The sequence below is a fragment of the Somniosus microcephalus genome, chromosome 10 (assembly GCF_052327205.1).
Source record: "Somniosus microcephalus isolate GS21.2 chromosome 10, FLI_Smic_1.0, whole genome shotgun sequence".
In the NCBI taxonomy this organism is placed as follows: domain Eukaryota; kingdom Metazoa; phylum Chordata; class Chondrichthyes; order Squaliformes; family Somniosidae; genus Somniosus; species Somniosus microcephalus.
In genome coordinates, this window is record NC_140996.1 from 167,305,602 (window position 1) to 167,328,212 (window position 22,611).

A 22,611-nucleotide genomic window follows, 5' to 3' on the forward strand; every position below is an offset into this window, starting at 1 on the left:
CAGGGCTAGGACAGTGGGGGACCTTAGAGGAAGTTTGGCCCGGTGGGCTAGGGGAAGGAAGGGAAGTGACAGAGGCAGCTGAAAGGATGGTCTCAATCTTAGAGACAAAGACGTCCATGAGCTCCTCACACTTGTTGGTGGAGGAGACAGGGGAGAGGGGTTTAAGAAGATGGTTTACAAGGGGGTAGAAGTTATGCTACAGATATACAAAGCCCTGGTTAGACCACACCTGGAGTACTGTGAACAGTTCTGGGCACCACACGTTAGGAAGCATATATTAGCCTTGGACGGTGTACAGCGTAGATTTACCAGAATGATACCTGGACTCCAAGGGTTAAAATACGAGGAGAGATTACACAAACTAGGATTGTATCCCCTGGAATTTAGAAGGTTAAGTGGTAATTTGATCGAAGTTTTCAAGATATTAAGGGGAACAGATAGGGTAGATAGAGAGAAACTATTTCTGCTGGTTGGGAAGTCTAGGACTAGGGGGCATAGTCTAAAAATTAGAGCCAAACCTTTCAGGAGTGAAATTAGGAAACACTTCTACACGCAAAGGGCGATAGAAGTTTTGAACTCTTCCGCAAATGGCAGTTGATGCTAGGTCAGTTGTTAATTTTATGTCTGAAATTGATAAATTTTTGTTAAAGGTATTAAGGGATATGGGGCAAAGGGTATTTGGAGTTAGGTCACAGATCAGCCATGATCTAAAAACAGAAAATGTTGGAAATACTCAGCAAGTCAGGCAGCATCTGTGGAGAGAGAAACATAGTTAACGTTTCGGGTTGATGACCTTTCATCAGAATTGGAAAAAGTTGGAGATGTAACAGATTTTAAGCAGGTGCAGAGGCAGGGAAAGGTGAGAGGGGAGGAAAGAACAAAAGGGAAGGTCTGTGATAGGGTGTAAGGCAGGAGTGATTAAATAACATAAGGGTATGATAGTACAAAGCAAAAGGAGATGGTAATGGAACAAGTAAAGAAACAAAAGATGGGTCTAGAAGAGATATAAATGGGAACGGCAGAATCATCAACAGCTGCCATCTGGAAAAAATAGGGGCAGTGGTTATAGTCTGAAATTGTTGAACTCGATGTTGAGTCCAGAAGGCTGTAAAGTGGCTAATCGAAAGATGAGGTGCTGTTCCTCGAGTTTACATTGAGCAACGTTGGAACAGTGTAAGAGGCCGAGGTCAGAGTGGGAGTGGAGCGGAGAATTAAAGTGACAGGCGGCCGGAAGCTCGGGGTCACGCTTACGGACTGAACGGAGGTGTTCCGCAAAGCAGTCACCCAATCTGCGTTTTGTTTCCCCAATGTAGAGGAGACCTCTTCATGACCAGCGAATACAGTATACTAGATTGCGAGAAGTACAAGTAAATTGCTGTTTCACCTGGAAGGAGTTTTGGGGCCCTGGACAGTGGGAAGAGAGGAAGTAAAAGGGCAGGTGTTGCATCTCCTGCGCTTACATGGGAAGGGGAGGGGGTGTTTGGGGTGATTGAGGAGTGGACCAGGGTGTCGCGGAGGGAGCGATCCCTTCGGAATGCTGAAAGGGGAGGGGAGGAGAAGATGTGTTTGGTGGTGGGATCACGCTGGAGGTGGTGGAAATGGTGGAGGATGATCTGCTGACTGTGGAGGCTGGTGGGGTGAAAGATGAGGACAAGGGGATCCCTGTTGTGGTTCTGGGAGGGGGAGGGAGGGGAAGGGGTGAGAGCAGAAGTGCGGGAAATGGAACAGACACAGTCGAGGGCCATGTCAACCATGGTGTGGAGATGCCGGTGTTGGACTGGGGTGAACAAATGTAAGAAGTCACACAACACCAGGTTATAGTCCAACAGCTTTATTTGAAATCACAAGCTTTCGGAGCGCTGCTCCTTCATCAGGTGAAGTGGAGAGATGCATAAAGACACAGCTTATATAGTCAGAGAATAATGTCAGATGTTTACAGGTAATCTTTCTAACTGCCATTTATCACACCTCAGCAGAGAGATAATCACAGCAAACAAAGGTGTGAATGGTGTCCAAACAGGTCAGTCAGGAAAACATTACATCAAAGAACAATGAGGTGGGGTCACAAGGGGTGTTAGAAAGATTACCTGTAAACATCTGACATTATTCTCTGACTATATAAGCTGTGTCTTTATGCATCTCTCCCCTTCACCTGACGAAGGAGCAGCGCTCCGAAAGCTTGTGATTTCAAATAAAGCTGTTGGACTATAACCTGGTGTTGTGTGACTTCTTACACATGTCAACCATAGTAGAGGGAAATCCTCAGTTGAGGGAAAAGGAAGATATATCAGAAGCACTAGTATGGAAGGTGGCATCGTCAGAACAGATGCGACAGAGACTGAGAAACTGGGAGAATGGAATAGAGTCCTTACAGGAAGCGGGGTAGGAGAAAGTGTAATCCAGGTAGCTGTGGGAGTCAGTGGGCTTATAGTGGATGTTTGTCGATAGCCTCTCCCCAGAAATAGAGACAGAGAAGTCGAGGAAGGGAATGGAAGAGTCGGAGATGGACCATGTGAAGGCGAGGGAAGGGTGGAAATTGGAATCAAATTGAATGAAATTTTCTATTTCCGGGCAAGAGCAGGAAACGGCACTGATACAGTCATCAGTGTACTGGAAAAAGAGGGGAGGGAGGGGACCAGAGTAGGACTGGAACAAAGAATGTTCCACATATCCCACGAAAAGGCAGGCATAGCTAGGACCCATACGGGTTCCCATAGCAACATCTTTAATTTGGAGGAAGTGAGTGGAGTCAAAGGAGACGTTGTTCAACGCGAAAACAAGTTCAGCCAGGCGGAGGAGTATGGTGGTGGATGGGGACAGGTTGGGCCTCTGTTCAAGGAAGAAGCGGAGCGCCCTCAGGCCATCCTGGTGGGGCATGGAGGTGTAGAGGGATTGGATGCCCATAGTGAAAAGGAGACGGTTGGGGCCAGGAAAACGTTAAAATGGCAGAGGGTGTCGGAAGAGTCGCAGATGTAGGTAGGGTGGACAAGGGGAGAGAAAATAGAGTCCTGATGGTAAGAAATCAGTTCCGTGGGGCGAGATCAGGCTGAAACGATTGGTCTACCAGGGCAGTCCTGTTTGTGGATCTTGGGAATGAGGTAGCAGCGGGCTGTGGAGAGAAGATCTCCAGAGGAGATATGTCAGTGATAGTCTTGGAAACGATGGCTTGATGTTCGGTAGTGGGGTCATGGTCCAGGGGGAGGTAGGAGGAGGTGTCAGAGCATTGGCTTCCAGCCTCTACAAGGTAGAGGTCGGTTCGTCAAACAACAACAGTGCCACCCTTGTTAGCAGATGTAATGACTATGGTGGGGTTGGATCTGACTGAATGGAGTGCTGCAAGTTCAGAGGGAGGTAGGTTGGAGTGAGGAGGGGAGCAGAGAAATTGAGAAGGCCGATGTCATGCCGGCAGTTCACAATGAAAAGGTCTAGAGAGGATAAGAGGCCAGAGGGAGGGGTCCAAGTAGAACAAGAATTCTGAAAACGGGAGCCATGATCTCATTGAATGGCGGAATAGACTTGAGGGGCTAAATGGCCTACTCCTGTTCCTGTGCCATCTGCAAACTTGAATGTACTATATAGTAAAAAGCTGAGCCCTTAGTACAATAACCTGGGGAACACCACTTGCCACATTCTGCCAATCGGAGAAAATTCCCTTTATATCTCCATTCTACCCCTCCCACCCACATCTGTTCTGAATTCTTCGATATAAATTTAGACTTAGGCTTCCAGCTTGCTCAAAATCAGGTATCTTTGGGAAGAGCAGGGTAGAGGATTGTTCTTCCCATCATATAAAGCTTGAGTGCAGGCAGAAACTATGCAATAGATGTTTGTCAGCTGTCAGCAACTTTTCTCCACAGTCTCCCATTTGTGAAGATATTTTTCGCTCTGTAATACATCCGTGACTTCTATAATTTTATCCATGAATACTTTGTGATTTTATTTGTAGATAAATTACCTTGATAACATTGCTAAGCAATACTGTAGTATTTTTTATCAAATTAATTACTTATTTACTTTACTTCCATAGCAGAGAGTAAGAGGCTATGAGGAAGAGATAAAATAGACTAGGTTTAGATGCCATGGGGAGAGGAAAGGCAAACGGGGGGAGAAATTGGATCAGGACACGATCCAGGTGCAGTCCACACTATGTGTGCCTAATGTGGTTGGCAGCAGGGCCACGTTAAATTGGTCCAGCGGCCTCATTGGTATAGTACCGGCTAGCTGCGGGCGTAAGTTGCAGCCCCAGATGCAGCACTCACTGGAAGCAATCACGAGGGAGGTGTGAAGTGGCCGACAGCAGCCTGCAGTTTTAATGTGGAGTCGAGAGGAGCACTCCTCCTTTAGGCTTCGCATTCAGGTAAGTATTTTTTTTTTACAAAACTTACCTTTTTGTTGGCGAACTTCAGTTGTGTCTTTAAGGATCACTGGTTAGGCTGCATATCAACAAGATAATCCAATTTAGCAGGTTCTTTCCCCCGCCCTCCCTGGGAGTTTCAGGGTAAACCAATTTCCAGTTTGGATTCGAAAAGAGGCACTGGGCCACATGAGTATATTTCAAGGGACCTAACCTCTGCTAAGCGGCTGTCAGGGGTGCCTGAACCAATACGACATCTGATGTGTTTCTGGCGCAAGAGGTCGGCCCCCTAAATTGGACCAGGCGGAAAAAGGGCGCAACAAGGTCAAATTTCACCCCCAACATCTTTAATATATGATGTGGAGATGCCGGTGTTGGACTGGGGTGGACAAATGTAAGAAGTCACACAACACCAGGTTATAGTCCAACAGTTTTATTTGAAATCACAAGCTTTCGGAGCGCTGCTCCTTCATCAGGTGAAGTGGAGAGATGCATAAAGACACAGCTTACATAGTCAGAGAATAATGCCAGATGATTACAGGTAATCTTTCTAACTGCCATTTATCACACCTCGGCAGAGAGATAATCACAGCAATCAAAGGTGTGAATGGTGTCCAAACAGGCTAGTCAGGAAAACATTACATCAAAGAACAATGAGGTGGGGTCACAAGGGGTCAAATGTTGCAGATGCTGGGGTCTGTATGAAAATCAAAAAACAGACAAAAAAACATTTTTTTTTGCTGGAAATCACAGCAGGTCCGGCCGCATCTGTGTAGCGAGAACAAGCCAACAACGACTCGAGTCTGGATGACCCTACGTCAGGTGAGGTTACATGTATCGTGACATGAACCCAAGATCCCAGTTGAGGCCGTCCTCATGAGTGCGGAACTTGGCTATCAATTTCTGCTCTACGATTTTGCGTTGTGTGTCTCAAAGGCCGCCTTGGAGAATGCTTACCCGAAGATCGGAGGCTGAATGTCCTTGACTGCTGAAGTGTTCCCCGACTGGGAGGGAACACTCCTGCCTGGCGATTGTTGCGCGGTGTCCGTTCATCCGTTGTCGCAGTGTCTGCATGGTCTTGCCGATGTACCATGCTCTGGGGCATCCTTTCCTGCAACGTATGAGGTAGACAACGTTGGCCGAGTCACATGAGTATGTACCATGTACCTGGTGGGTGGTGTCCTCACGTGTGATGATGGGATCTGGCATGTCTTGCAGAGGTTGCCGTGGCAGGGTTGTGTGGTGTCGTAGCCGCTGTTCTCCTGAAAGCTAGGTAATTTGCTGCGAACGATGGTCTGTTTGAGGTTAGGCGGCTGTTTGAAGGCAAGTAGTGGAGGCGTGGGGATGGCCTTAGCGAGGTGTTCGTCGTCATCGATGACATGTTGAAGGCTGCGAAGAACATGGCGTAGTTTCTCTGCTCTGGATGAACGGACACCGCGCAACAATCGCCAGGCAGGGGTGTTCCCTCCTAGTCGGGGAACACTTCAGCAGTCAAGGACAAGTCAAGAGCAGCGGCGGCAGGCAGCGAGAGGCGGGACCTGTGGGAGACTCGGCGGCGAGGTACTTAAGGCGGCAGCGGGGCCAGGAGAGGCATACCAAACTCCAGTCTGCAAGCTCAGAAGTTGCAGAGAGGTAAAAAGTAATCGGGGTGTGACGTCACCAGGGAGCAGGTAAGTGATTGGTTGGTGAGTATTTCTCTCTTTTCATTACAAGCTTGAATTCTGTGGTGTTAAATTTCTAGGGGCTCTGTGTTGTAGTGAGGACAGTTGGTAAATAAAGTGCCCTAGAGTATACCTGTAACTGGGGTATTGAATAAATTTTTAGATTAATTAAAGGAGTAAGTCATGGCAGGAGAGCTCAGACCCCTGTTCTGCTCCTCTTGCTCTATGTGGGAAGTCAGGGACGCTGCCAGTGTCCCTGGCGACCATGTGTGCGGGAAATGCATCCAGCTGCAGCTACTTGTAGACCGCATTGTGGCGCTCGAGCTGCGGGTGGATGAGTTTTGGAGCATGCGCGATGCTGAGAGGGTCGTGGATAGCACGTTTAGCGAGTTGTTCACGCCTCAGGGTAGGGCTGCACAGGGGGTGACCATCAGGCGGAGCAACAGAGGCAGGCAGGAAGTGCAGGGGCCCCCTGCGGACATCCCCCTTTCAAACAGGTATACCAAGTTGGATACTGTTGAGGGGGATGACTCACCAGGGGAAGGCAGCAGCAGCCAGCTTCCTGGCACCAGGGACGCTTCTGCTGCTCAGAAAGGGAGGAAAAAGAGTGGGAGAGCAATAGTGGTAGGGGATTCTATCGTAAGGGGAACAGATAGGCGTTTCTGTGGCCGCAAACGTGACTCCAGGATGGTTTGTTGCCTCCCTGGGGCCAGGGTCATGGATGTCACTGTGCGGCTACAGGGCATTCTTAAGGGGGAGGGTGAGCAGGCAGAGGTCGTGGTCCACATTGGGACCAACGACATAGGTAGGAAGGGGGATGAGGTCCTGCATCAAGAATTTAGGGAGCTAGGTAACAGATTAAAGAGCAGGACCTCAAAGGTTGTAATCTCTGGATTACTCCCAGTGCCACGTGCTAGTGAGTATAGGAATAGGAGGATAGAGCAGATGAATGCGTGGCTAAAGAGTTGGTGTAGGGGGGAGGGTTTTACTTTCCTGGATCACTGGGCCTGCTTCTGGGGAAGGTGGGAATTGTACAAGTCGGACGGGTTGCACCTGAACCAGAGCGGGACAAATATCCTTGCGGGGAGGTTTGCCAGCACTGTTGGGGGGGGGTTTAAACTAACTTGGCAGGGGGATGGGATACAGAGGGGAGCTGAAATAGGGGGTGATGTGCTGCCAGTTATAGAGAAAAAAACAAGTCAGCTTGGTAGACAGGGCAAATATACAAGGGCAAGGCTGGATGGCATCTATTTTAATGCAAGGAGTCTTGCAAATAAGGTGGATGAACTGAAGGTGTTGATAAACACATGGGAGTATGATATTGTTGCTATCACGGAGACATGGTTGAGGGAGGGGCAAGACTGGCAGCTCAATATTCCGGGGTACAGAATCTTCAGGCGAGACAGAGGGGGGGGTATAAGAGGAGGGGGTGTAGCAATATTAATTAAGGAGTCAATTACTGCAGTAAGGAGGGATAACATATTAGCAGGTTCCTCTAATGAGGCCATATGGGTGGAGCTTAAAAACAAGAAGGGGGCAAGCACTTTGCTGGGAGTGTACTATAGGCCTCCAAACACAGTCAGGGGGAGATAGAGGAACAGATATGTAGGCAAATCTCAGAGAAATGTGCAAATAATTGGGTAATAATAATGGGGGATTTCAACTTCCCCAATATTAACTGGGATAGTCAGAGTGTGAAAGGCACAGAGGGTGTAGAATTCGTAAAGTGCATCCAGGAGAGCTTTTTGAGCCAGCATGTAGAAGGTCCTACAAGAGAGGGGGCGGTACTGGACCTAATTCTAGGGAATGTGGCCGGCCAAGTGGAAGAAGTGCTAGTAGGTGAGCACTTTGGTGACAGTGACCATAATATGGTGAGATTTAAGGTGGTCATGGAAAAGGACAGGGATGGGCCGGAAATAAAGGTTCTAAATTGGGGGAAGGCCGATTTTAATAGGATAAGGCAGGATCTGGCCAAAATGGACTGGGATCAGCTACTTGTAGGAAAATCCGCATCGGAGCAATGGGAGGCTTTCAGAAGGGAGATTGAGATCATACAATGGCAACATGTTCCCGTAAAGGTCAAGGGTGGTTCCAAAAACCACAGGGAACCTTGGATGTCAGGAGATATACGAGAATGGATTAGGAAAAAAAGGAGGGCTTTTGGTAGATACAAAAGGCTAAAGACGGAGGAAGCCCTAGAGGAGTACAAAAAGTGCAGGGGGGATACTTAAAAAAGAAATTAGGAGATCAAGGAGGGGCCATGAAATAACACTGGCGAGCAAAATAAAGGAAAATCCTAAGATGTTTTATAAGTATATTAAGGGTAAGAGGATAACTAGGGAAAAAATAGGGCCCATTAGGGACAAAAGTGGCAATGTGTGTGTGGAGCCGGAAGATGTAGGAGGGGTTCTAAATGAATTTTTTGCATCTGTTTTCACTATGGAGAGGGACGATGTAGACATAGAAATAGGGCGGGGAGACTGTGATATGCTCGAACACATTAACAGAGAGGGAGGAGGTATTGACGGTTTTAGCAGGCCTAAAAATGGATAAATCCCCAGGCCCGGACGAAATGTATCCCAGGCTGCTGTGTGAGGCAAAGGAAGAGATTGTGGGGGCTCTAACACACATATTCAGAACCTCTCTGGCCACAGGGGATGTGCCAGAGGACTGGAGAACCGCTAATGTAGTTCCATTATTCAAGAAGGGGAGTAGGGAAAAACCGGGGAACTACAGGCCAGTGAGCCTAACATCAGTGGTGGGAAAATTATTGGAAAAAATTCTGAGGGACAAAATCAGTCTCCACTTGGAGAGGCAAGGATTAATCAGGGATAGTCAACATGGCTTTGTCAAGGGAAGATCATGTCTGACTAATTTGATTGAATTTTTTGAGGGGGTGACTAGGTGTGTGGATGAGGGCAATGCAGTGGATGTGGTGTACATGGATTTCAGTAAGGCCTTCGATAAAGTCACGCACAGGAGACTGGTCAAGAAGGTAAGAGCCCATGGAATCCAGGGTGCCTTGGCACGTTGGATAAAAAACTGGCTTAGTGGCAGAAGGCAGAGGGTGATGGTCGAAGGTTGTTTTTGTGACTGGAAGCCTGTGGCCAGTGGGGTACTACAGGGATCGGTGCTGGGTCCCTTGCTGTTTGTGGTCTATGTTAATGACTTGGATATGAATGTAAAAGGTATGATCAGTAAGTTCGCGGATGATACAAAAATTGGTAGGGTGGTGAAATAAAGAATAGATTTGCCTTCCAAAGCTAGGCTTTATTAACTTTAAAATCTGCAGCACATCTTCCCACATCCAGTCCCAACCAAAGCTGGAAAAGAACTGAATTTAAGGTGGCCACAACACATCATGTGATCATCAACTACCAATGAGATTACAACATAGATCCCAAGGCAGTTAACAAACAACCAATCACAATACTTTTACTAAACAAGGAATAATCACCACAGGTGGTAAATAGCGAGGAGGGTAGTCTCAGTCTGCAGGACGATATCGATGGGTTGGTCAGATGAGCGGAACAGTGGCAAATGGAATTTAACCCGGAAAAGTGCGAGGTGATGCACTTTGGGGGGACTAACAAGGCAAGGGAATACACAATGAATGGTAAGACCCTAGGCAAGACGGAGGGTCAGAGGGATCTGGGTGTGCAAGTACACAGATCCCTGAAGGCGGCGGAACAGGTGGATAAGGTGGTAAAAAAGGCATATGGGATACTTGCCTTCATTAGCCGAGGCATAGAATATAAGAGCAAGGAGGTTATGATGGAGCTGTATAAAACACTGGTTAGGCCACAGCTGGAATACTGTGTGCAGTTCTGGTCGCCACACTACAGGAAGGATGTGATAGCTTTGGAGAGGGTGCAGAGGAGATTCACCAGGATGCTACCAGGGCTGGAACGCTTCAGCTATGAAGAGAGACTGGGCAGATTGGGTTTGTTTTCCTTGGAGCAGAGGAGGCTGAGGGGGGACATGATTGAGGTGTACAAAATTATGAGGGGCATAGATAGGATGGATACTAAGGAGCTTTTTCCCTTAGTAGAAGGGTCAATAACTAGGGGGCATAGATTCAAGGTAAAGGGCGGGAGGTTTAGAGGGGATTTGAGAAAGAACTTTTTCACCCAGAGGGTGGTTGGAGTCTGGAACTCACTGCCCGAAAGGGTTGTGGAGGCTGGAACCCTCACAACATTCAAGAAGCATTTGGATGAGCACTTGAAATGCCATAGCATACAAGGCTACGGACCAAATGCTGGAATATGGGATTAGATTAGACAGGGCGTGATGGCCGGCGCGGACACGATGGGCCGAAGGGCCTCTATCCGTGCTGTATGACTCTATGACATTCAGCCTCCGATCTTCGGGTAAGCATTCTCCAAGGCGGCCTTCGAGACACACGACAACGCAAAATCGTAGAGCAGAAACTGATAGCCAAGTTCCACACTCATGAGGACGGCCTCAACCGAGATCTTGGGTTCATGTCACGCTACATGTAACCCCACCTGACGTAGGGTCATCCAGACTCGAGTCGTCGTTGGCTTGTTCTCTCTACACAGATGCGGCCGGACCTGCTGTGATTTCCAGCAAAAAAAATGTTTTTTTGTCTGTTTTTTGATTTTCATACAGACCCCAGCATCTGCAACATTTGACCCCTTGTGACTCCACCTCATTGTTCTTTGATGTAATGTTTTCCTGACTGACCTGTTTGGACACCATTCACACCTTTGATTGCTGTGATTATTTCTCTGCCGAGGTGTGATAAATGGCAGTTAGAAAGATTACCTGTAATCATCTGGCATTATTCTCTGACTATGTAAGCTGTGTCTTTATGCATCTCTCCACTTCACCTGATGAAGGAGCAGCGCTCCGAAAGCTTGTGATTTCAAATAAAACTGTTGGACTATAACCTGGTGTTGTGTGACTTCTTACATTTAATATATGAACTAGTCCATCTCCTTTGTAAATGCACACGGAGTGAGGATATTTGATTAAAATGCCTGATTTGTATAATGACACTTATGAGCAAATTCTTTTACATGTGTTCGAAAAAAGCAGTGAGCAGATGAAATGAAGTGTGGACTAAATAACTTGATTGTAGAAAATGAATAAGTACTGTAAGTAGATTTTTTGGAAAATGGGTCAGGTGGTACTGAATAAATTATTTTCATGTTGATTGGTGTGGTTGAAAATTAATTTTATATTTACAGATTTGAGCGATGAGTTGAATTGAACATGGAAGATAAGTTGAATTAATGTATAGCTGAAAGAGAATCATATATTTAATTGCTTTTTGGGGTGTGGGGAATAAATTAATTTTAATTTGATATTTAGAGATGTAGATTTGACGTCTTACGAGAGAAATTATACAAGGATAGACGAATTAGATATGAAAGACTGGACAAATTAATTTGGAGCAAAGGTAGAGTAATTGCCGGTAGCAGGTATGGGAAGTTTACTTAATTATTTTTAAGTTGGCATGCTGTGATTCGCAGATGGAATTATTTTTGAGGAACAGAAGGACGGTCTGGGAATGGGATAGATTGGGTGGGGCAGAGTGATAATGGTGATGCTGGCCTGAACCTCCAATCATGCATATCAATAGCCACTGGAGTCCAAAATAGTTTTTAAACAAGATGTTGCTTCCAGTGTATATTATGAAATGTTTCTGTAAAGCCAACTTCTTAAGAGTAAAAGCAGTAAAATAACATGCATAAAATATTGGCTTGGATTTTGCTGTAGAAATAACCATGAGGCTATCAACACTCACCGTTGTTGGGGTAAATCAGGCAGCAACTTCCGTCGACCACACATGCAGTTAAACGTGGCAGTCAAGAAGTTGCTGTCCCAGTTGCACTGTTCCTTCAGAAGCTTCGCTGTACCAGTATCTCAAATACATGGAAGGGTGTGAAGTTGCGGTACTTACCCACTAAACACGCCAGAAAAACTTTGGGCTTGTCCATTCAAGTGTAAGTGAATTTTTAACAGTGTGATAAGTCTTAATTACTACCAAACAACCTCTCTGGCACTGCAAATTAACTTTTACAAGTGTGGAGTCTCATTCCTACAGATTTTAATTATTGTTGGAGATTTTAAGAAATTTTAATTTTTTTTTACTGTTTCTTTGTCTCTTTATCTCTCTCTCTTAATCCCATCTTTCTTTCCCCCTCATTATTTCGCATCTGTACATGATTTGGCATGGAATTAACTAATCTAACTTGCACTTCCCGGTTCAGTAAGGATTCTTCAATCTGATTGGTTAAGGAGACCTTCTCCTCCCTCTTAGACAGTCCCTCGGAACCGAAGATGACTTGCTTCCATATTAAAAATGAGTTTGCAGGTGACTGATAAGTCCAATGCGGGACCTACAGTCTCTGTCACAGGTGGGGCAGGTGGTGGTTGAAGGGATGGGTGGGTGGGGTGCTTGGGTTGACGTGCGCTCCTTGCGCTGCCTGCGCTTGCTCCCGGCGAAGAGACTCGAGGTGTTTGGCGCCTTCCTGGATACTTCTCCTCCACGTTGTGTGGTCTTGGGCCAGGGATTCCCAGGTGTCGGTGGGGATGTTACACTTTTTCAAGGAGGCTTTGAGGGTGTCCTTGAAGCGTTTCCTCTGCCCACCTGGGGCTCTCTTGCCGCGCCGGAGCTCCGAGTAGAGCGCTAGTTTTGGGAGTCTCGTATCGGGCATGCAGACAATGTGATCCGTCCATTGGAGCTGATTGAGAGTGGTCAAAGCTTCGATGCTGGGGATGTTGGCCTGAGCAAGAACACTGACGTTGGTGCGCCTATCCTGCCAATGGATTTGCAGGATCTTGCGGAGGCAGCGTTGGTGGTACCTCTCCAGTGCTTTGTGGTGCCTGCTGTACATGGTCGATGTCTCTGAGGCATACAGCAGGGTGGGTATCACTGCTGCTCTGTAGACCATGAGCTTAGTGCCGGGTTTGAGGTCCTGGTCTGCAAACACTCTCTTCCTCAGGTGACCAAAGGCTGCACTGGCACACTGATTAAGGAGATACACAGTTGCTTGTCCTCTTCACACAGGTCCCAGATCCCCTGTAGAGGGCGCCGTGCTGTTTTGAATTTATAATAACCACAAAGTGCAGAAACCCATAGAAAGTCTGTGGGCAAGTTTAAGTGTGAACAGCTAGCGCCGTTCATTCGCCACTGACTGCAAAATCCGTGCCATTGTGTTTAAAAGTGGATTAAAATGAATAGGAATATTTCAATTTGTGTAGTTTTAATGGAGTAATGAAAATAGTATTAATTCCAATATTATGAAATGTTGCTGAAATGACTTTTTGAACAGCTGCTAAAAGGAAATAAACCCTAAAATATACCTGTATGTACTTAAAATGGATGAAAAGTAAAAATTTGTAACCTAATTACTAATTTAATAGAAGAAAATAACCTAGGATATAAATTCTGGTATTTAAAAAGCAATTAGAAGTGAAACTTTGTATCTTACATTGCTTTTAACAATAGGAGGAGGAGAATGGTATGGGAGCAAGTGAGGTAGCTGAGTTAGGCAGCCCACGGGGTTACCTACAGCACAGAAACAGGCCATTCGGCCCAACCGGTCCATGGCATGTTTATGCTCCACTCGAGCCTCCTCCCATCTTTCCTCATCTAACTCTATCAGCATAACCCTCTATTCCCTTCTTCCTCATATGCTTATCTAACCGCCCCTTAAATGCATCTATACTATTCGCTTCAACCACTCCCTGTGGTAGAGTTCCACATTCTCACCACTCTCTGGGTAAAGAAATTTCTTCTGAATTCCCTATTGGATTTCTTGGTGACTATCTTATATTGATGGCCTCTAGTTTTGCTCTTCCCCACAAGTAGAAACACTCTGTATCTACTGTATCAAAACCTTTCATAATTTTAAAGACCTCCATTAGGTCACCCTTCAGCCTTCCCTTTTCAAGATAAAAGACACCCAGCCTGTTCATCCTTTCCTGATATGTATACCCTCGCATTTCTGGTATCATCCTTGTAAATCTTCTCCGCGCCCTCGCCAGTGCCTCCATATCCTTTTTATAATATGGCAACTGGAATTGTACGCAGTACCCCAAGTGTGGTCTAACCAAGGTTCGATAGAAGTTTAGCATAACTTCACTATTTTTCAATTCTATCCCTCTAGAACTAAACCCTAGTGGGTACGGTCGGCCACCAGCATACAGTCCCGGGGCAGTCGGTTATGTGACATAGTTGAGCCAGCGGTGACCGAAGCAGGTGTTTCACCAGAAACATTCCATCTTATGAAGAGAGAAGAGCTCTACTATTCCTTTCAGACTAGCCAGCAAAACTAACATTCTTATTTGAAGCATTTACATAAAAAAACAACCTGACTATATCTGCTCAGTTGTCAACAACATGCCAATGTAGGGTGGTCAAGTAAATTGTTTCATGTTCTATGAGTGAAAGACTTTAGTGGAGCTGCCTTGTTTAAACTGCTGATTCCAATACTTTCTATATCTGCCTTGCTGCATGTCCCATGGAATAGCACAGCTTGCGTTTATCCTTCACGATAATAAATTTGGAATTAAATTCTTATAACCAGACCATAACCAAGGGCGGCCAGAGAGCCTGGTGCAAGCTGGATGCATCTTTTTGTTAAAAATTATTTTATTGGAATAATAAATAATTTTAAAATACTTGGGCAGTAGCTAGCAGACACTGTGCTGCTGCAGGATGGAAAATATGGTCCAACTAAGGGATTGAAATGTTAACAATAAGTCATGGAGCGGGGCTGGAGAAGCCCCCAAACCCCCAAAAGGGGAACAAGAAGAAAATTTAAAGGAAATTTAAACTTGTTTACATAGAAAAAAATAAATGTTAAATGGCAACATCAGGATTTATAGTAGCAAAAGCATTGACACAAAATTTGATGAAAATGTAACAGGACGTCAATTAGCACAGATAGGAATTGTGCACAGATATAAGATTTTTGATATATGATAGAATATCTAAACCCAGAGACTTTTACTATTCTTATTGTGGATCTTCATGAAAAATCACCTATTTTCCTAGAATATTGGTGATATCAACTTTTTCCTCTGTATGTGCTAAGTGCTGTCACTGCGATTACATCACTCTGGAAGGTAGTTTTTTTCAAAACCTTTACTAGGTTATTTACATCACAGTATATTTGCGAATAATGGATCCTGAGTGTGCTAGTCTTAACTTTAAACATGTTCTCAACTATTTAAAATTGAATATTTGTATTGATTTGCAGTTTGTAACCATTCCCAGCCTTTCTCATTTGAATATTGCCATAGAAATTAGTATCTTCTCTGTCACTAACTTTTCCTTCCTGCTGGTATGCTGCCTTAATTTGGCCTGTTATGCCAAGTGACGGGGAGAATTTTTTGGGAAAAACATTCTAACAAATCAGAATATATAATATCAGGTGTCAGTATATTTTTTAGTTAAATCGTTTTCTGTACTTTAGAGGGAGATGACACACCTGGGAATATTGTAATGTAGTATTTTCCTCCTCGTAAATCTAATTTTGTAATCCCAGTGAGTGCTAAAGCACCACAGCAATTTTATGGAAAAGGCTAAGTAAAGCATGGTGCAAGAAAGCACCAGGGTTCAAAACAGTTAGGAGTTGAAGAATGTGCAATGAGTTTTGATTTCAACATGGTGGCCCAGCCGAGAGAAGGAAGAGCATCTAGAATATATGCTGTTGGAGGATTGAGGGAGGAGAGTTCAGAGGACAAATAACAGTCATATTGATTTCAATAAGGCTGAAACCGGAGTGCATTTAAGTAAATGTTTATGTTGGTGTAATTTTCTTGCACTGAATATATTTTAAAGTACTAATAATCTCCCGTAACCCATTGCTTGCAGGCGGTGAGGAGGCCACTTCTAGAGTTGGGTTCCTGCTGGGTTCTGAAATTGGACTGCTCCATGCCAGCCACGTGGTATTACTTGCCATGTGCTTTAACAGAACCAATCAGAAAGCCAGGGGGAACTCCACATTCTTTCATTCATATAGATACAACACTTTAAGATTTAAAATTTTATGCCACAGACCATCGCTTATTTTTCTTAATCTGTCTACGTTACTGAACAACAGTAATGTCCAGATGATGGATGAGCAGAAATCCAGTGGCAGATAACCCAGTTCCTGCCCCATGCCTTAGAATATTTTATAAATGCCAGAAAATATTCTTTGAAATATAAACTTTTCCATCACATGCTACTGGCCAAAAAGTTTTCAAAAAAGGAACTCTACAGAACTTTAAAATGAATGATCTGAATTGCCACTTACTGTTTCAAGAGATTTTGTCTGTTGCACTTGATCAGTGCCTCGATCTCCATATTGTGGGCAGCAACTGTGGTAGGAAATTATGTTTTATGTTGCTGAGTAAAAATTGCTCACAAGTTCATTTGTTTACCCACTTAAACAGCTTGATAAACCATTTTTTGAATTCAGTACTTGGGAAGTCAGGTAAATAAATGTAAAGTCATACAATGTATATCACATTACTTAAGGAAGCAAAGTTAAATCTGAGAATACTTGTGGATCTACTCATTTTTGTCTTGTTTAAGAAAATAATTTTCTTCTTAAAATGAATTTGTCACTTATATGACATGCAGTTTAATGGAAGACTCCTTTTGTTTTTTCTCTGTGTGCAGTTTTTGTGCATTTTGAACAACATTTCTGAGGGAAGGAGAGAGGGAGTACCAGTACATTCATCCATCTCTACATCCCAATTTTAAACCCCGACATCTGCTCTTTACAGACTGTATCTCCATCCAGACTCCAGTAGCACAGGAACCATCAGGTTCTGTGAATTATTTGATCATTTAGATCAGGAGTATTGGAGCAGCACCTCGCTGCTCCATCTTTGGCCACAAAAATAAGTTCATTTAAAAATCCTCTATTCTCCTTTTGCCGTGTTCCTAACGACAATTGATCACGTGGGCCCTTCCACCTTTGTACATGTCTGCATCATGCAAATGTACTTTGTGTTGGCCACAAGACAGCTGGAATGGGCAGGTAGGGACATCCCTCTGCCAGTCTGACTTCTGACTTCAGAATGAAGGGAGGTAGGTGCAAGAGTTGCCCGTCCTCCCATTGGAATTTTTGGTGATAGGTAGAAACAAATGGAGATTCCAGCCCCTGCACCCACCATGTTCCCCAGTTTTGCCCTCCGAAGTCCAGGAATATCAGGGCATTGTTTTTAGCATTATATCAGCAACAACTTGTGCCTTTATATAGCGCTTTTAACGTAGTAAAATGTCCCAAGGCACTTCACAGGAGCGTTGTCAAACAAAATTTGACACTGAGCCACATAAAAAGATATTGGGACAGGTGACCAAAAGCTTGGTCAAAGAGGTAGGTTTTAAGGAGAATTTAGGGAGGGAATTCCAGAGCTTAGGGCCTAGACAGCTGAAAGCACGTCCGCCATTGGTGGGGTGATGGAAATCAGTGTTAAAAGAGGCCAGAATTGGAGGAATGCAGAGATCTTGGAGGGTTGTAGGGCTGGAGACGGTTACAGAGATAGGGAGGAGTGAGGCCATGGAGGGATTTGAACACAAGGATGAGAATTTTAAAATTGAAGCATTGCCAGACCGGGAGCCAATGTAGGTCAGCGAGCACAGGGGTGATGGGGGAACGGGACTTGGTGTGAGTTAGGATATGGACAGCAGAGCTTTGGGTGAGCTGAAGTTCACAGGGTTTTGGAAGATGGTAGGTCTGCCAGGAGTGCATTGGAATAGTCGAGTTTGGATGCGGGTTTCAGCAGTAGATGAGCTGAGACGGCCGGAGATGGTGATATTACGGAGTTACTGGGAAACCAAGATGGTGGCAAAAATCTATTTAAAAATATATATATATATTTTTTTAGAGTTTTATTGGTTGCCTTTACCCTTGATTATTTTATTTTGCTGTTTGCTGATTCTTCATTGAGAGTTTTTCTACTTATTTAGTAATATTTGAGGCAGGGAACATCATTTAGTTAATAGTGATTTGTTTTTTGAATATAAATGTTGAGCCAGTCAAGATTTTAAGTGGTAAAGAAAGACAATTATTTAAAAACTGTTTGTTTATTCCTTATTAACAACTAATTTCATAAGAATAACAAACCATTTTTTTACAAAGGATATAACGTTGATGCAATATTGTAACAAGCAAACACATTTTTTTTTTTAAAGTAACCTGTACCACACTCATACTAGACAAGCATTGGAGCGGAAGAGAGTCCTCGTGAAGGAGCCAGTTCACTCTAATTTCTGTAAACCAAATCAATATTTTAAAGGGAATTTTTCTTAATAATTATACATTTCAATTATTTTTGATTCACAGTTTATATATTTTTATATATATTACCTGCTTAATTTCTTAACTTTGTTGCAGTACAATTCTTGCTTAATGATTGCTTTCAATAAAATATTTGTCATGAAATAGTGGATGCTGAATGTGAAATAAGTAGCCTGCTGCTTAAGCAGAAACAAAGATGATTGATGAATCTAGGTTAAGAGAATGCAGCAATAGCATTTATAGCTAGGGAGGTGACAGCTGTGTGTGGCTTTAGTGAATTCATTGTGAAAAGTTGTGATTGGGTTTGGAGAGGGCGTGGTGAATATTTGTGATTGCTTCAGTGGTAATAGGGGGACGATGGATATATCGGGCTTCACAGGAGAAGAGTTAGGATGCGAGAGATGAAATTAACAAGGAGACATTTCCAGTGTTGAAATACTCCTCAATGTGCTTGCTTCCCATCTTCTTCACAATTACGGGCCAGATCTTGCTGGAGCGGGGCATCTCGTGGCGCGTGCTGACAATTAGACTTTTTTCTGCAAGCTTCCACTCGAATTTTTTTTGTGCTGTAACTTGCTGGAAATGTGAGCCGATAACAGCGTGGCAAGGGCAACGGGGCATCTGGGACCACGGCTAACAGCGGCACCAACAGTGCATCTCCTTAGCCAATTAAATTTAAGGATTGAGAAAGAAACCGAGGAACGACGGAAAAGGAGGGTGAATTAGAGTGGGTGAATCAAATCAGGTACAGAAAGAGAAATAAAGAGAGGGAAAGAAAGTTTGGATTGAGAGAGAGAACAAAAGAGACAGATTTGATGTGCATCTGCTTTCACAGGTCATTGTAACCAGTTTTGCTGAGCTATTCTAGATTGTGTATATTTGTATTAAAAATTGGCTTGCTTTGCTCAAAAAAGGTTTGAATTTTACTACAAATTATATTTGGTAAAATGAGAAGATCACAGCAAACTGTTGGGTGGTTTATTCTCTGGGATGGCAATATCTCTGTATGGTGAATGGATTTTCTAAGCACACATATGTAAAACTGCACTGGTATTGGGTGACACTGATATTTTGTCAGTAATATACAGGCTAACATCTGAAACTGAATAAAATAGCTTTTTATACACCAATATCAAGGCCTATTGCAATTTGTATTGATTTGCGGACAACACCAAATTGGGGGGTATAGGTAATAGAGAGGAGAACTGCGACAAAATACAAGAGGACATTAATAAACTTGCAGAATGGGTGTGTAATGGGCAAGTAATCTTCAGTATAGATAAGTGTGAGGTGGTACATTTTGGTAGGAAGAATACGGAGGCCATATGCTTCTTCAAAAATAATGTCTAACTGGGGTAGAGGAACAGAGGGATCTGGGGGGTACAGCTACACAAATCACTAAAAATAGCGATGCAGGTTAATAAGGCCATAAAAAAGGCAAACCAGGGTACATTTCTAGAGGGATCGAACTGAAAAGCAGAGAAGTTATGTTAAACTTGTATAGAACCTTGGTTAAACCACACTTGGAGTACTGTGAACAGTTCTGGTCTCCGTATTATAAACAGGATATAGAAGCACTGGAAATGGTACAAAAAAGATTTACTAGGATGGTACCAGAACTGAGAGGTTATACCTATCAGGAAAGATTGAACAGACTGTGGAACTCTCTTCTCTAGAAAAGAGTCAAGACTGAGGGATGACCTGATGGAGGTCTTTAAGATTATGAAAGGGTTTGATAGGGTAGACGTCGAGAAGATGTTTCCACTTGCGGGATAGACCAGAATTAGGGGCCACAAGTATAAGATGGTCACTAATAAATCCAGTAGGGAACTGAGGAGAAACTCCTTTATCCAGAGAGTGGTTAGAATGTTGAACTCGCTACCGCAAGAAGTAGATGAGGCTAGCATAGATGCAGTTAAGGGGAAGCTAAATAAACACATGAGGGAGAAAGGAATAGAAGGATATGTTGATGGGGTTAACTGAAGAAGGGTGGGAGGGGCTCCTGTGGAGCATAAACTCTGGCATGGGCCAGCTGGGCTGAATGGCCTGTTTCTGTGTTGTAAATACTATGCAGTGTAACAGGCTGATTTAATGCAGCCAGAATATCCATTTTGCAACATGAATTATTTTATTAGCTGCCACTGAATCCTGATTGCATGTCCATTTGCTCCAGAAAGTATAATAAATGTGTTTTTGTGAATGTGTTAGTACATTAATTTGTGTGGGACTAAATGAATTGAAAGAAATATTTCATGGTCAGTCTACCTGTAATAAGCTGAAGGTAGGAATTAATTAGCAGCTTAATTAAGTTTCTTCACAGGGGTGACAATAGTTGAGTCCTGATATTGGTCACTTTCTTGGTGCCACTCACACAGATACAGTATGCTGAAATTCACCTTTCAAATTAAATAATTGATTCATGTTGTAATATAGGTAATTTATTGCCATGCTTAAGTCTGTTATTGATTTTTCTCATCTCTATCTTATATGCAGCAAACCAGCTGAAGGGAAATTCAAAAGGAAGAGAAATGACAACAGTAGTAGCCATGACGAATGTGAGGTGATGATAGCAACTCAGAAGGGGAAGAGGAGAATGAAGTCTGAAATTGACTCTGATGAGCACAGGCCACTGGACACGGGTCTCTCTCTGGCTGAAGATGAAGAGCTGGTGCTTCATCTGTTGAACAGCAGAAACTAATTGCAATCTCCAGGCGGTTTTCTGGGTCAGTCCTTTTACTGTGCTGGCCACGTTCGTGCTATTGCAATCAAACCAGAGCAGGTGGGCCCTGTCTGACAGTGATGAATGCTTTCTGAGCAGGTTGCTGCAGATCTCTAGATGACTGCCAAGACACTGTCTACTTTACAGAAACAATGAAAAATCTTGTGCCCTTCAGTAGACGATGAGAGTTGAGTTCTCTGGATAGCCTTTCTTGTTAAAATGTCTGATTTATATAATTGACAGTCTGTTATAAGTGTTTTAATTCCAAGCAACCCATCAATGGTTTCATATATGAAGATATCCCAGAAAATTAAGTCAGCTGTCAGTTAGTTATAATAGGTTTCTGTGGGCACCCGTTGTGTATGATTGAAGCATCAGATCAGTTTCTGTGTAGTAAAGTAACATGTATAGACAGGTGTTATCTTGTAGCTGGAAACTGAAATAAACTTGTTACTACTGCACTAGAGCAAGTCCAATGATTCAAATTAAGACATTCACTTATTAAGTTACAGTATTTAGTTTTCTAGACTATTTGTTGGGAGCAAAAATATGTTAAGAAATAAAAGGTTTTATTTGTGCAATTGAGAGCTATGTACTCCAATTTATTTAGTCTGCTCCATTCACACAAAGCCCTTATTATGTATCTACTTGTTATAAGTGATCTTGTGGCACTGTCTTATTTCACTTCCTGTTCTCTTTCCCTGAAAATGAACAGTGAAATTAACACTTGTTTCTGTAAGCCAACTTTAGCAATATAATTTCACACTTCCCTAGGGTTTCCAAATAATAATCTTGCCAGCTAATTGGTTTTTCAAAGGTGCACAGGCAACAGATAAACGCATTAACAGTTGTACTACTTTCTTTCCGCAGAACCACTGATATCTTTGTATGATAGTGGTACAATACTTTTGAGATTTTGCAACTATAACAGCTTTTCTATAGCACTCCCCATGTACAGAAGGTACAGGATGGAAGAGAAAACTGGATGCTGAGCAGGAGGGAACAAAGTGTGATTACAGAAAGGCTGGAAGGGATAATAGCATGGTTAAAGAGAAGGGATTTCAGGAGGCTTTTTGAAAACGGGGAGGGATTGACCAGATGGAATTATTGATAGAGGCAGTGCCAGAGACTCGGCCATGGTGGCTGGAAAGGTAGGAAGTGGAAACGAGCTGGAGGGGAGGAAGTGGAAACAAGCCTTTGAGTAGTGGCAGTTGTGTATGAGCACACATGGCTGTGGCTGGGTGAGCAAGGCATGGGGTTTTTGAAAACTAGGGCGAGAATCTCAGTCAGTTTTCAGGGAATGAGGATCCAGTGGGGCTTGGCAAGGAGCGGGTGTGGCTATTTGGCACTTTGTGCAGTTGGAGTTGTGGGCAACAGCTTCATAGAATCAGAAAATTACACAGCCATTTATAACACTGGGTCTGTGCTGGTGCTAGGTCTTCAACTGAAGCTATCCACAATAATCCTGTATCTCTATCCTTTCTGTGTATCCTTTTTCAAATACTTAGTTCCCTTTTACATGATGTAAGTTTCTGCCTCAATAGTCACTTGAGGTATAACACTCCCTATTTAAAAACCCTTGCGGGGGGGGGGGTGGAATATATG

At 43.7% G+C, this 22,611-nt stretch overlaps 1 long non-coding RNA gene across 1 annotated transcript in view; it reads left to right on the top strand.

Moving 5' to 3' along the window:
• The window catches only part of LOC147111834 (uncharacterized), a 53,861-nt gene extending 32,270 nt beyond the window's left edge, over positions 1 to 21,591 (top strand). Inside the window, exon 2 of the long non-coding RNA XR_015079754.1 lies at positions 20,781 to 21,591. This is a non-coding gene — a long non-coding RNA (uncharacterized LOC147111834). The remainder of the gene's footprint in view (positions 1 to 20,780) is intronic.
• Positions 21,592 to 22,611: the final 1,020 nt, after the last annotated feature.